The sequence below is a fragment of the Gorilla gorilla genome, chromosome 7, assembly GCF_029281585.2.
Source record: "Gorilla gorilla gorilla isolate KB3781 chromosome 7, NHGRI_mGorGor1-v2.1_pri, whole genome shotgun sequence".
Lineage (NCBI taxonomy): Eukaryota > Metazoa > Chordata > Mammalia > Primates > Hominidae > Gorilla > Gorilla gorilla.
This window is the reverse complement of record NC_073231.2, coordinates 6,088,646-6,102,289: the sequence shown is the minus strand read 5'-3', so window position 1 is coordinate 6,102,289 and position 13,644 is coordinate 6,088,646.

Below are 13,644 nucleotides of genomic sequence, written 5' to 3'. Positions count from 1 at the left end.
GAAAAATCTTCCTGAGGCCTCCCCAGAAGCAGATGCTGGAACAACCCGCAGAACCATGAGCCACATATACCTGTTTCTTCGTATACTATCCAGCCTCAGGTGTTCCTTATAGCAACGCAAAACAGACGAATACCCCAGCCACATTAAGGCGGGGAATGGTTCTTGCTAATCTGTCTTGAGACCAAGCATGTGTTAGGGGTAAATGGGAAACAGGTGTTAAAGTTTTCTGATGTTGTGCACGACACCTAATGAAATTGGCTTTCTTCCTCCCCATCTCCCTCCCTTTCTCCCGTCCTTGTCTCTCTTTGTCTTTGTCTCTCTGTTGGTCTCTCTCTTTCCTTCCTCCCTTGGTTCCCTGGTGTGCAGAATGACTAAGAAGGGGAAACACACCAGTGCACTCAATACTTTTTTTTTGAGACACGGTCTGGCTCTGTCGCCCAGGCTGCAGTGCGGTGGTGTGACCTTGGCTCACTGCAACTTCTACCTCCTGGGCTCAAGCCATCCTCCCACCTCAGCCTCCAGAGTAGCTGGGACTACAGACACATGCCACCATGTCTGGATAATTTTTGTCTTTTTTTTTTTTGTAGAGATAGGTTTTCACCATTGTCTCGTCTGGTCTTGAACGCCTGAGCTCAAGCCATTCGCCTGCCTCCGCCTCTCAAAGTGCTGGGATTACAGGCATGAGCCACCATGCCTGGCCTCAAAAGAATTAAAACGGTTAATGAGTTAAAACAAGATTAAGTCTGTACATTACATAATGTAGAAGCTTCTGTGGAAAACTCCCCAGACCTATGTGGACGACATCACATCTGATTTATCCTTGTGGTCTACACTGCTGGGTGCTCAGCCTTCTCCTGAGAGATGCTGTGAAACTTCTCTACCACCTGGAACAGGAGAAGGGAGGCCCATGTGGGGGCAGAGACCTCTGTCCAGAGTCCAGTGGCAGCTGATAAGGATTTTTCATGCAAGGAATAGCTTAGAAGAAGCAACAGTTATTGGCTGATTTTGACGAAGGATTAAAATTAAAATATCTCAGCCACTTCCTACTCAATGTATCCTATACATTTTCTTGTTAATCTAACATGCAGTTTACTTTCTGGGTGATAGCTCATTGGTTCAGAGGAGAATTGCTAGTTATGGGAGATACTATTTCGTGTTGAGTAGGGCAATTAGCTCTGCGATAGCTTTTATTGGACTGCTCATATTTTGAAATACAACGTTGTTTTACTAATCCTTGTTTATTCAACATCCTTGAACACTGACTTTATGTGAGATAAACTTAAGAATCAGGGTTTAATCATAGTATTCTTAGTTGTCAATTCCACTTCAAGCTGAGTCCAGGTAGAGGCTCCGCTGCTTCCAAATGCTAGCACACTGCCCTCTTGTGGGAGACCCTGAACACTGCAGAGCTTTACACTTTGAATCTGATCTAGTGAATCTAATTTCATTTCCCCGAAGCCAAACATATCCTTAGGCAGCAAAGATAAAATATGTTTTACTTTACAAAGTCTGTTAGCCCTTCATAGCTCCTTCGTAATGCATAAATCCATAAAGCGTTTGCTTGGTGTCAATTACTTAATTCAAATAAGGAATTCCTGTACAATTTCTTCAGGGTTATTATGGTGAAAGCTGGTCTAGAACTGAATATGTGCAGAGAATTGTTAAACTCAAAAGCCAATTCCCTATCTCACCTCTGGAAGCCTCAATTCGTCATGTTTCAAATGGAGATGGCCTGAGGGCATTTCATAGGGAAATGGCTGGACCAGTTTAGGAGCCCAAACGCTGCTAGAATTTTGTTTTTTCTGGAATGCCTTATGAAATCGCCTTCTTCTTTGATACAGTTAAAATAGGCTCTTATTAGAGCTAAACGTTTAAAATATTTCTACTTTTCCCTTTAAAAAATTTTTTAAAAAATTTGTTATTTTTTGAGATGGAGTCTTGCTCTGTCGCCCAGGCTGGAGTGCAGTGGTGCAGTCTTGGCTCACTGCAACCTCCGCCTCCCAGGCTCAAGCGATTCTCATGCCTCAGCCTCCTGAGAAGCTGGGATTACAGGCACCTGCCACCATGCCTGGCTAATTTTTGTATTTTTAGTAGAGACAGGGTTTCACCATGTTGACCAGGCTGGTCTTGAACTCCTGACCTCAAGTGATCCACCCACCTTGGCCTCGCAAAGTGCTGGGATTACAGGCATGAGCCACTGCACCCGGTCCCCTTTTCTTTTTTGAAAAAACAAATTACAGGTCACACGTCCTTAGTGAGCACACACAATCACTTTGCAAGGCTAGGCCTGGAGAATTCAGGGAGCTAGAGAAGGTCCAAGATTCATTAGGAATTAGGTTGTGGATGTTAATTTAAGAAAGGACCTGCAAATCACAGGTGCTGTATATAGTCCTGGAGTGAGGCAGGCACTCCTGTCTGAACTGGCCAGCCGGTGCACAAAGGCCTGACCTTCCTGCTCCCGGGCTCAGATCACAGTGGCAGCCACACAACGATGCGGCAGCAGGTGCCAGCTGTAGCTGGAGGCAGGGAGGGTGGTTTGGAGCTGTGGGGTGGACTGGGGTTCGAAACAGAAAACGGCAGTGTCAAGATGGGGGTAAGAAAATGCCACCTGGACTTCTCAGTACAGGCATCTTTTTATCTTTGTGGCTTCAGAACAGAATGTTACTGGATAGAGTTGTCCAGTTTCTTGGCATGTTGAACGAAGAACTGAACAAAATGCACAAAGTAACAAAAGAACGAAACAACAGAACAGAGGGAGTAACGAAGGCACAGATCTATTGAAGCAAAAGCACAATTCACAAAGTGGGATGGGCTTGAGCAAGCGCCTCAAGAGCCTTTCTAATTAGGTTTTTTGTTGTTGTTGTTTTGTATTTTTGAGACAGGGTCTCACTCTGTTGCCCAGGCTGGAGTGCAGTTGTGCGATCGCAGCTCACTGCAACCTCTGCCTCCGGGGTTCAAGTGATTTTTGTGCCTCAGCCTCTTGAGTAGCTGGGGTTACAAGCACCTGTCACCACGGCTGGCTTATTTCTGTATTTTTAGTAGAGATGGGGTTTCACCATGTTGGCCAGGCTGGTTTCGAACTCTTGGACTCAAGCGACCCACCCACCTTGTGCTGGGATTACAGGTGTGAGCCACCGCGCCTGGCCCAATTAGGATTTTTATAAAGCCAAAAGAACTTGGCAACAACCCTAGGTGCCCTTTAGCGGCCTCCAATTGGTTATTCCCTATGAAGGATGGACCTGTGACCAATCAGATGCTGAAGTGGAGAAGGCCGTGGTCAATCAGAGGCTGAAGTGGAGGCTTCTGTCTTGTTATCACAGGAGAGAGGCTGTGGCCTGTGTACCGCCGGATCCTGCCTGGAACTGACTACACCTGCTGTTATTTGCTAAAGCCCCAGCCCGTGGCTGCCCTAATTCCCTATTCTCCTCACGAAGCCCATAGCTGTTGGGAAAGACAGTCCCAGGGTCCTTCCCACGTCTAAGTGTCTTCCTCAGGCGTGTCCAGAGCACAGTGGCTGGATTGCTCTTTCCCGGACCATCTCTCAGGGCTGTGCGTGCAGGGAGCCATCCTCGAGGGAGGAGGAAATGTGTCCCCCGCGGACAAGGAGCAGGCATCGACTGTCTGCTATAGAACAGGGTCCCAGAGTCCGTGTTTCTCGGCCGGGACACAGAGCCAGCGTGCACCGGGCACCGAGCTGAGCTGTTCCACGTGGCCCTGTGGGATGTGGGGCCAAGGGAACCACAGACTCCTGCCCGTGCTGTCTTCTGCGCAGTGAGGAATAAAACCCTGGTCTCTGATCCACGCGTCTCCCGACTTCTACCAGCGTCAATGAAACAGCAAAAGGCAACTTATTAACTTGTAAGTAAAGTAAAAGAAAATCCGTGACCTTGCAGTTCAATGTAAGTTCAGGGCTGATTATTTTATTTAATTTTAAATTTTTTCCACATGGAAATTGCTTTAATGAGCTTTTATATCCCCTGCTGATAAAACAATTAGAAAACGGAAAGGAGTTTTACAGTGGTAACAGATACAATTTCACAACAATGAATTAGGTATTAGAAATGGTGAAGTAGACTCTCCGTATGTCCCTAGGGTCTGCACAATTAACGTAGCGTTAATTTAATGTTCGTAACGTAATTAATGTGCCTTGAAACAAAAAAACTCATTAACTTGAGAAGCAAGTTTGTGGCCATAACACTCTCCAATGTCACCTCCTCTACCATGATCTGTGCTTAAAATTCTGCAGTACTATCTTTGGAATAAAGATGATGAGTCTGAAATACAAGCATTTCTTTTCACTGCCCTTGACAATTATCTTTTTCCTTTTTGAGACAGGGTCTTGCTCTGTCACCCAGGCTGGAGTGCAGTGCTGCAATCTCAGCTCACTGCAGCCTTGAACTTCTGGGCTCAAGAGATCCTCCCGTCGCAGCCTGTTGAGTGGCTAGGACTACAGGTGTGAGCCACCTCACCTGGCTAATTTTTAATTTTTTTTGTAGAGACAGGGTCTTGCTATGTTGCCCAGGCTGACAGTTACTTTTGTTTCCTTATTTGTTAATGTTTTTCTTTTTTTAAATCGCTCCTTGTGGAGCAGTGCTAACTCTTAGGCAGTGCAGCTGAGCTGTCAACAACTACTGTTATACAGAGAACATAAGACTGGGTAATTAGAGGAGGTAGGATATTGTTGGTGCAGCTATATTATTTAAAACTGGTGGAAGTCCAGGCCGAGCACCGTGGCTGACACCTGTGATCCCAGCGCTTTGGGAGGCCAAGGCGGGCGGATCACCTGAGGTCGGGAGTTTCAGACCAGCCTGAACAACATGGAGAAACCCCCATCTGTACTAAAAATACAAAATTAACTAGGCCTGGTGGCACATGCCTGTAATCTCAGCTACTCAGGAGGCTGAAGCAGGAGAATTGCTAGAACCTGGGAGGCGGAGGTTGCTGTGAGCTGAGATCGCGCTACTGCACTCCAGCCTGGGCAGTAAGAGCAAAACCCCGTGTCAAAGGAAAAAAAAATTTGGTGGAAGTCCTGAAGCTGGTTGGGCCAAAATTTTAAAAAAAGAAAAAAAATGGGCCGGGTGCAGGGGCTCATGCCTGTAATCCCAGCACTATGGGAGGCCTAGACGGATCATGAGGTCAGGAGATCGAGACCATCCTGGCTAACAAGGTGAAACCCTATCTCTACTAAAAATACAAAAAATTAGCCGGGCGTGGTGGTGGGTGCCTGTAGTCCCAGCTACTAGGGAGGCTGAGGCAGGAGAACTGCTTGAACCTGGGAGGCAGAGCTTGCAGTGAGCTGAGATTGCGCCACTGCACTCCAGCCTGGGCGACAGAGTGAGACTCTGTCTCAAAAACAAAGAAAAAAATGGGGGAAGGGCATATGTTGAGACCTGAGATAGCTTTTCCAGAAGGGGCAAAAAGCCCGTCTCCCAGCCTGTCGTGGAACATGCTCTAGGGTAGTCGGTAGAGTAGGGCTTGGGTAGTAAAACAACCAGGCTGATAGCAGTAACAGAGACCAGGGCTTTCCCTGGCACACTTCCCGCTGCAGCTGTGTGGGGTCTTGCCTGGCCGGCCTAGGGTTCTGCAGGTCTCCTGGAGTGAGTTCTTCCCTGCGAGAATGCAAGCTCTGCGTCTGTGCAGGGCGAGAACCTGGTCACCAGCCTCTTGAACAGTTTGTCTTTGTAATGTCCCAGTTCAAAGCAACAGCCAGTGCCTTGGGGTGTTCCTTCCTAAGCAGCTCCACATCCTGAGCAGATACACCAGCTCCAGGGCTGGCTTCTCTTGCAGCGTGGGAAGGGACTAGCTCCTCAGTGCAATTTCAGGGAAGTTTTTTTTTTTTTTTTTGGAGATGGAGTCTTGCTCTGTTGCCTAGGCTAGAGTGCAATGGCGTAATCTCGGCTCACTGCAACCTCCGCCTCCCAAGGTTCAAGCCATTCTTCTGCCTCACCCTCCCAGGTAGCTAGGACTATAGGCATACGCCACCATGCCTAATTTTTTTTGTATTTTTAGTGGAGATGGGGTTTCGTCAGGCTGGTCTCAAACTCCTGACCTCAAGTGATCTGCCCGCCTTGGCCTCCCGAAGTGCTGGGATCACAGGCATGAGCCACTGCACCCGGCTCAGAGGAGGTCTTTTTGTCAAAATCATGTCTACTGCCTCTGCCTCATCACCAAAGGCTGCTTTGGACTCCTCTTGCGTTGACAAGAGGCTGCCCTCTTTCTCCAAAACCTGGAGGTACGGCTTCAGGAGCTGCCCGGACAGACCGCTTTCTGTGTGAAGCACCTGCTGGAGCGCGTTCTGCGACCCTGGATGGTGGCACAGCCTTGGCTTAGTTCCTGAGCCAGATCTGAACACAGAATATGAATGAGCACAGGACAGTCTTCCTCTGATAGGAGGATGGCACTGGATGGAGCCTTGTTCAGCTGCCTGGCCACATTCTTCCGCTTCAACCATGCCCTGCTATAGTTCATCCACATCAAAGGATGCCTGGAAAACCCAAGCCATATCTCCATCAGAATTGTCCTATGCCCTCGTCTCGTTATTGGTCATTGCTAAACTCTTAGTATTGGAAGGCAGACACAGGAAGTAATCCTCATCACCATGGTGCCAGCCTCTGCAGGACCAGGGTGATCAGTGGCAGGGACTTGTCAATGGCCAGGCTGTCACAGGCCTTGCTGCCCAGGTCCTCGAGGCAGGAGGTGACCACCTGTGCTGTTCACGGCTGTAGTTGCAGTGCAGCCGGCCCAGCTTTAGAGTCTGAATCTCGGCGGGTTCTGATGCCCTGGTGTCCCCAGTCACCTCCATCCTTTTCAAGGTGGGACCTGACTGCCTCTGGGAAGCCGCGCCCATTGTGGTTTGTTTGTTTGTTTGTTTAAATACAGTATTTCCAGCAGAGTGGACAGTACATAAGTGTTGTTCAGTAAATATTTATTGAATCAGTGAATGATACACAGAGGAGTTTGGTCTTTTCATTATCCAGCCAGTCACCCGCAGTGCGCTAAGAACGCTGTGAGGGTGTATCCAGTGCCAGACTTTCTTGGGAGCCAGTCATAAAGAGGAATATATATATTTGCTCCTGAAAGCCCCACAATTTGATCACAAGCAAGTTAACAAATGCTTGCTGTTCATTGTGATGTATGATGACAGTTATCTGGTTGACCATCATTTTGGGAGAGGGAAGAGGAAGGAGACCAGCTCACCTCGAATGACAAGGGAGGCCCTTGGTGGTGATGGTTCAGGCAGCATGGGGGTGCTGGCACTGAGGGCGTGTGGAGGGAATGGCACAGCCCTGGACGGAGCATGGATTTGGGAATAGCTAGGATATCGAGTGCACAGTGGCTTCCAGAGGAGGCAGGGCTGGAGAACAAGGTGGATTCAGATGTGGAGATGTTCTGTGAATGTGAGGAGGAGTCATTGAAATGGTTTAGCCAGGAGCAGCCATTTGGGGAATTTGAATTTTAGAAACAGCTTATTGCCAGCAATATGGATGAACTCAGTAGGAAACAGATGTTTTGTGAGCGCGAGTGGAGGAGGCTGCCAAGGGCAGTAGGGCTGACTATGACCAGGAAAACAAACAGGAGTGAGAGGCGTGGACATCGGCTGCTTGCCTGGCCCCTGGTGCCCACCCCCCAGGCAGAGTCTCAGCTCCCAGAAACTGGCGCTCCATGCCAGGGTCCTGTGCTGTGCAGAGAGTGGGGAAGGTTGGGCGAAGCCTGGAGACCTTGAGACGGGGCAGGCGGCCCAGAAAGGGGAGGCTCAGGGAGCGGCTTTGCTCTTCCTCGTGCAGCCTGCACACGGAGGGCCCCTCGGAGGAGGGAAACTGAGGGCAAGGCTGTGAGCACCAGGCTGCCATTGGGGAGGACCAGAGCCACAGCGGCCCACGCACAGGGCGGCGTGTTGTGAATGTGGTCTGAATCTTCAGAGACTCTTGGCTATGCAAAATGTGGTGTTGGTATAAAATTGAATTTTTCACACTCGAAATTGTTACAGACCATAGCAGTGTAATGAGGTCATTTGGAAATGGATTTCCATCTGCACTGGACCCTAATTGTTCGGGAAAAATCCATTTAGCCCATTTTAAACGACAGTGGAGGCTGCATGGAGAACTCCCCAGAATTGAAGCTGCACCCTGTGGCTGGATGCCAGTGCTTAGAGAGGTCCTCTCCGAAATCTTTTCTTTCCCAGCCCAACATCTGTGCATTGCTCCTCACCTTCACTAAGATGCAAGTAGCAGTTCTCGGGACATATTAAGTGATGCTAACTTAAGAACTCACAAGATTAAAAATAAGGAGCAGAACTCTTTCCAGTGTTCTAATTTTAAAAAGGCAACTTCGTTTAAAATTTCAAATAATGGAAAACAAGCTGAAAACATTGAAATTGTTGTATCTGACATTTTCTCATCATCGCCTCTTGTTTTGTTGCTGATTTTAATTAATGTAACTTTTTTTTTAGCAGTTTAGGTTCACAGAAAAATTGGGCAGAAAGTACAGGGAATTCTCTTATACCCTTCCCTCTGACCTCCATTTCCCCCCTTGTTAATATCTTGCATTGGTGTGGTATGTTTTATTATTGATTTTACAATTTCACATTAATATTATCTAAAGTCCGTAGTTTACCTGTGGGTTCACTCTTGGTGTACATTCTGTGGGTTTGGAAAATGTGTAATGACACGGATCTACCATGACAGTATCCACAGAATAGTTTCACTGCCGTAAACATCCTCTGTGCTCTGCCTGCCTCCCCACACCCCGCCCCCACCTGCCCTCCAGCTGCCCTAACTCCTACCAACCACTGATCTTTTTACTGTCTCCATAGTTCCACCTTTTCCAGAAGGTCATGCAGATGGAGTCACAGTGTGTAGCCTTTTCAGGTTGACTTCTTTCACTTAGTAATAAGCATTTCATTTTCCCCATGTCTTTTCATGGCTTGATAGCTCATTTTTAAAAAGTGCTGAATCATATTCCATTGTCTGGATGCACCACAGTTTATTTTTAAGTTCTGGGATATGTCTGCAGAACAGGCAGGTTTGTTACATAGGTATACATGTGCCATGGTGGTTTCCTGCACCTATCAACCCGTCATCTAGGTTTTAAGCCCCACATGCCTTAGGTATTTGTCCTAATACTTTCCCTCCCCACCCACCAACAGGCCCCGGTGTGTGATGTTCCCCTTCCTGTGTCCATGTGTTCTCATTGTTCAACTCCCACTTATGAGTGAGAACATGCAGTGTTTCGTTTTCTGTTCCTGTGTTAGTTTGCTGAGAATGGTTTCCAGCTTCATCCGTGTCCCTGCAAAGGACATGAACTCATTCTTTTTTATGGCTGCATAGTATTCCATGGCATATATGTGCCATATTTTCTTTATCCAGTCTGTCAATGATGGGCATTTGGGTTGGTTCCAAGTCTTTGCTATTGTGGATAGTACTGCAGTAAACATATGTGTGTATGTATCTTTATAGCAGAATGATTTATAATCCTTTGTGTATATGCCTGCTAATGGGATTGCTGGGTCAAATGGTATTTCTGGTTCTAGATCCTTGAGGAATCGCCACACGGTCTTCCACAATGGTTGAACTAATTTACACTCCCACCAACAGTGTAAAAGCATTCCTGTTTCTCCACATCCTCTCTAGCATCTGTCGTTTCCTGACTTTTTAATAATCATCACTCTAACTGGCATGAGATGGTATCTCATTGCGGTTTTGATTTGCATTTCTTTAATGACCAATGATGATAAGCTGTTTTTCATGTTTGTTGGCCGCATGAATGTCTTCTTTTGGGAAGTGTCTGTTCATATACTTTGCCCACTTTTTGATGAGTGTTTTTTTTTTCTTATTAATTGGAGTTCCTTGTAGATTCTGGATATTAGCCTTTTGTCAGTTGGGTACATTGCAAAAATTTTTTACCATATTCTAGGTTGCCTGTTCACTCTGATGATAGGTTCTTTTGCTGTGCAGAAGCTCTTTAGTTTAATTAGATCCCATATGTCAATTTTGGCTTTTGTTGCCATTGCTTTTGGTGTTTTATTCATGAAGTCTTTGCCCATGCCTATGTCCTGAATGGTGTTGCCTAGCTTTTCTTCTAGGGTTTTTATGGTTTTAGGTTTTACATTTAAGTCTTTAATCCATCTTGAGTTAATTTTTGTATAAGGTGTGAGGAAGTGGTCCAGTTTTCAGTTTTTTGCATATGGCTACTCGGTTTTCCCAGCACCATTTATTAAATAGGGAATCGTTTCCCCTTTGCTTGTTTTTGTCAGGTTTGTCGAAGATCAGATGGTTGTAGATGTGGCATCACGATTCATTAACCCACAGAAAGACATCCTGGCTGCTTCCAGGTTTCGGCAATTATGAATGTAAACATTTCTGTGCAGGTGTTTGTGTGGACACAAGTTTTCAACTCCTTTGTGTAGACACCAAGGAGCACAATTCCTGGGTTGAATGGAAAGTTCAATTAGAAATGTCTAAGCACTGTCCGTGGTCCAGGCTGGGTCGTGCCTATGTCAGAGCTGCTCTATCTAAAAGTCCTGGATTTGAATCCGTATTTAGGCCTAGAGATGGGGCAGCTCAGGAGGGCAGTACGTCTCCAGATGAGACTGATATGTGGATAGACATTTTAACAGGTAAGACTACCCAGTTACCAACTTCAAGGAGTGGTAGTTCTCCTGGTTTAAGGTCTGCTGTGGGAATTAGATAGGGATCAAAATTTAGGTCTTCATACTCTGCATTTTAATAGCTTCAGTATAATAGTTAGGTTTATGAGACACTGCCAAACTGTCCTCCACAGTGGCTGCACCATTTTGCATTCCCACCAGCAGCAAACGAGGGCACCTGTTACTCTGCATCCTCATTGGTGTTTGGAGTTGTCATTGTTTTGAATAGCAGACATGCTCATAGGTGTTTGGTGGTGTCTCACTGTGGTTTTAATTTGCATTTCCCTGATGGCACGTGATGTCCTTTTCATATGCTTTATTTGCCTTCTGGATATTTTCTTGGTGAGGTGTCTCCTTAGGTCTTCATCAATTATTATTATTATTATTATTATTATTATTTTGAGATGGAATTCTGTTCTGTCACCCAGGCTGGAGTGCAATGGCATGAACTTGGCCCACTGCAACCTCTCCCTCCCGGGTTCAAACGATTCTCCTGCCTCAGCCTCCTGAGTTGCTGGGACTACAGGCGCCCGCCACCATGCCCGGCTAATTTTTTGTATTTTTAGTAGAGACGGGGTTTCACCATGCTGGCCAGGCTGATCTCGAATTCCTGACCTCAGGTGATGTTCCCGCCTCAACCTCCCAAAGTGCTGGGATTACAGGCATGAGCGACCACGCCTCTTTGCCAATTTTTAAATTCGGTTGTTTGTTTTCTTACTGTTGAGTTTTAAGAGCTCTTTGTATATTTTGGATGCCAGTCTTTTATTAGATAAATGTTTTACAAATATTTTCTCCTAGTCTGTGGTTTGTCAATTCATTTTCTGAACACAGTCTTTCAATGAATAGATGGGTTTTAAAATTTTAATGAATTCAAACTTAACAATCCTTTGGTTAATGGATCATGCCTTTGGTGTTGCATCTAAAAGATCACCACCAAACTAGAGATCACCTAGATGTTCTCCTGTGTTATCTTCTGGAAGTTTTATAGCTTTGCATTTTACATTTAGGTCTATGATCTATTTTTTATTTTAAAATTTTCTGTACTTTTACTTTTTATTTTTTTGAGACAGGGTCTTGCTCTGTCATCCATGCTGGAGTACAGTGGTGTGATCTTGGCTCACTGTAGCCTCGACCTCCTGGGCTCAAGCGATCCTCCTGCTTCAGCCTCCCAAGTAGCTGGGACTATAGGTGCCACCACCACACCTGGCTAATTGTATTTATTTTTTGTAGAGTCAGGGTGTCTCTATGTTGCCCACGGTGGTCTCAAATTCCTGGGCTCAAGTGATTCTCTCACCTCAAACTCCCAAAGTGCTGGGATTACAGGAGGGAACCACTGTGCCAGCCAGGCCATGTTCCATTGTTAATAAGACTTTGTGAAAGGCCTAAAGTGTAAATCTAGATTGTTTTTTTTGTCTGTGGCTGTGCAGCTGTTCTAGCACTATTTGTTTAAAAAACGATCTTTTCAGCACTGACTTGCATTTGTTCCTTGGTCAAAGATCAGTTGACTACATTCATGTGAGTCTGTTTCTGGGTTCTCAATTCTGTTTCATTGATCTGGTCTGTTATTTAGCAAATCACACACCATCCTGATTGCTGTGGTGTTAGAGTCAGACTCGAAGGTGGGAAATGTCACTCCTCTGACTTTGTTTTCCTCCCTCCCTATTTTGTTGGCTATTCTGGGTCTTTGCCTCTCCATATAAACTTTAGAATCTGTTTGTCAATAGCCACAAGGTAACTTGCTGGGATTTTTATTGCAATTGCATTAAAGATGTTTTGAAATTTCAGATTCCAATTGTTAATGGCTTCTATGTAAGAAAGCAATTGATTTTTCGTATTAACTTTTTATCCTGCAACCTAGCTGTAATTGCTTTTGGTTCCATGAGTGGTTATTTTGTTGTTTCTTTGGTATTTTCTATAGACAATTGTCATCTGCAAACAAAGACAGATTTTTAATCTCTTCCCAATGTGTGTGCCTCGTCTTTGCTTTCCTTGCTTTATTGTGTTAGCTGGGATCTTCAGTGTGATGATGAACAGTAGTGGTGAGAGGGACGTTCCTGCTCTGTTCCTGATCCTACTGGGGAGCCTTCGAGTTTCTCATAATTAAATATGGTGCTTGTTGTAGACTTTTGCAGATACAGATTTTTTTTTCTTTTCTTTTCTTTTTTTTTTTTTGAGAGGGAGTCTCGCTCTCTCTCCCAGCCTGGAGTGCAGTAGCGCGATCTCAGCTCACTGCAAGCTCCGCCTCCCGGGTTCACGCCATTCTCCTGCCTCAGCCTCCTGAGGAGCTGGGACTACAGGTGCCCGCCACCACACCCGGCTAATTTTTTGTATTTTTAGTAGAGACGGGGTTTCACCATGTTAGCCAGGATGATCTCGATCTCCTGACTTCCTGATCCGCCCACCTCGGCCTCCCAAAGTGCTGGGATTACAGGCCTGAGACACCGTGCCCGGCTGATGTTCTTTATCAAGTTGAGAAAGTTCCCTGTATTCCGAGTTTGCTGAGAGTCTTCACTGTGAATGGTGTTGGGTTCTGCCAAATGCTTTTTCTGTATCTACTGATATAATTTATGATTTTTTTTCTTTAGCCTGTTGATGTGGTGATTACATTAATTGATTTTCAAATGTTTATAACAGTCTTGTGTACTGGGGATAAATCCCTCTTGGTTGTGGTATACAATTCTTTTTACATATTGTTGCGCTTGATTTGTTATTTTTGGGTTTTCCTTTTTTTGAGGATTTTGCATCTATGTTCCTGAGAGATACTGATTTTAGAATTCCTTTCTTTTAATATCTTTGTTTGGCTTTGGTTTTAGGGGAATCCTGGTCTCAGAAAGAGTTAGGAAGTAGTACCTCTGCTTCCATTTTCTAAAAGACATTATGGAGAATTGGTGTGATTCTTATAGTTACTGGTGAGTTTGGTGGAACTCAACAGTGACCTCCTCTGGGATGGGAGCTTTCTGTTTGGGAAGAAGGTTATTTAATTTCTTTAATAAATACAG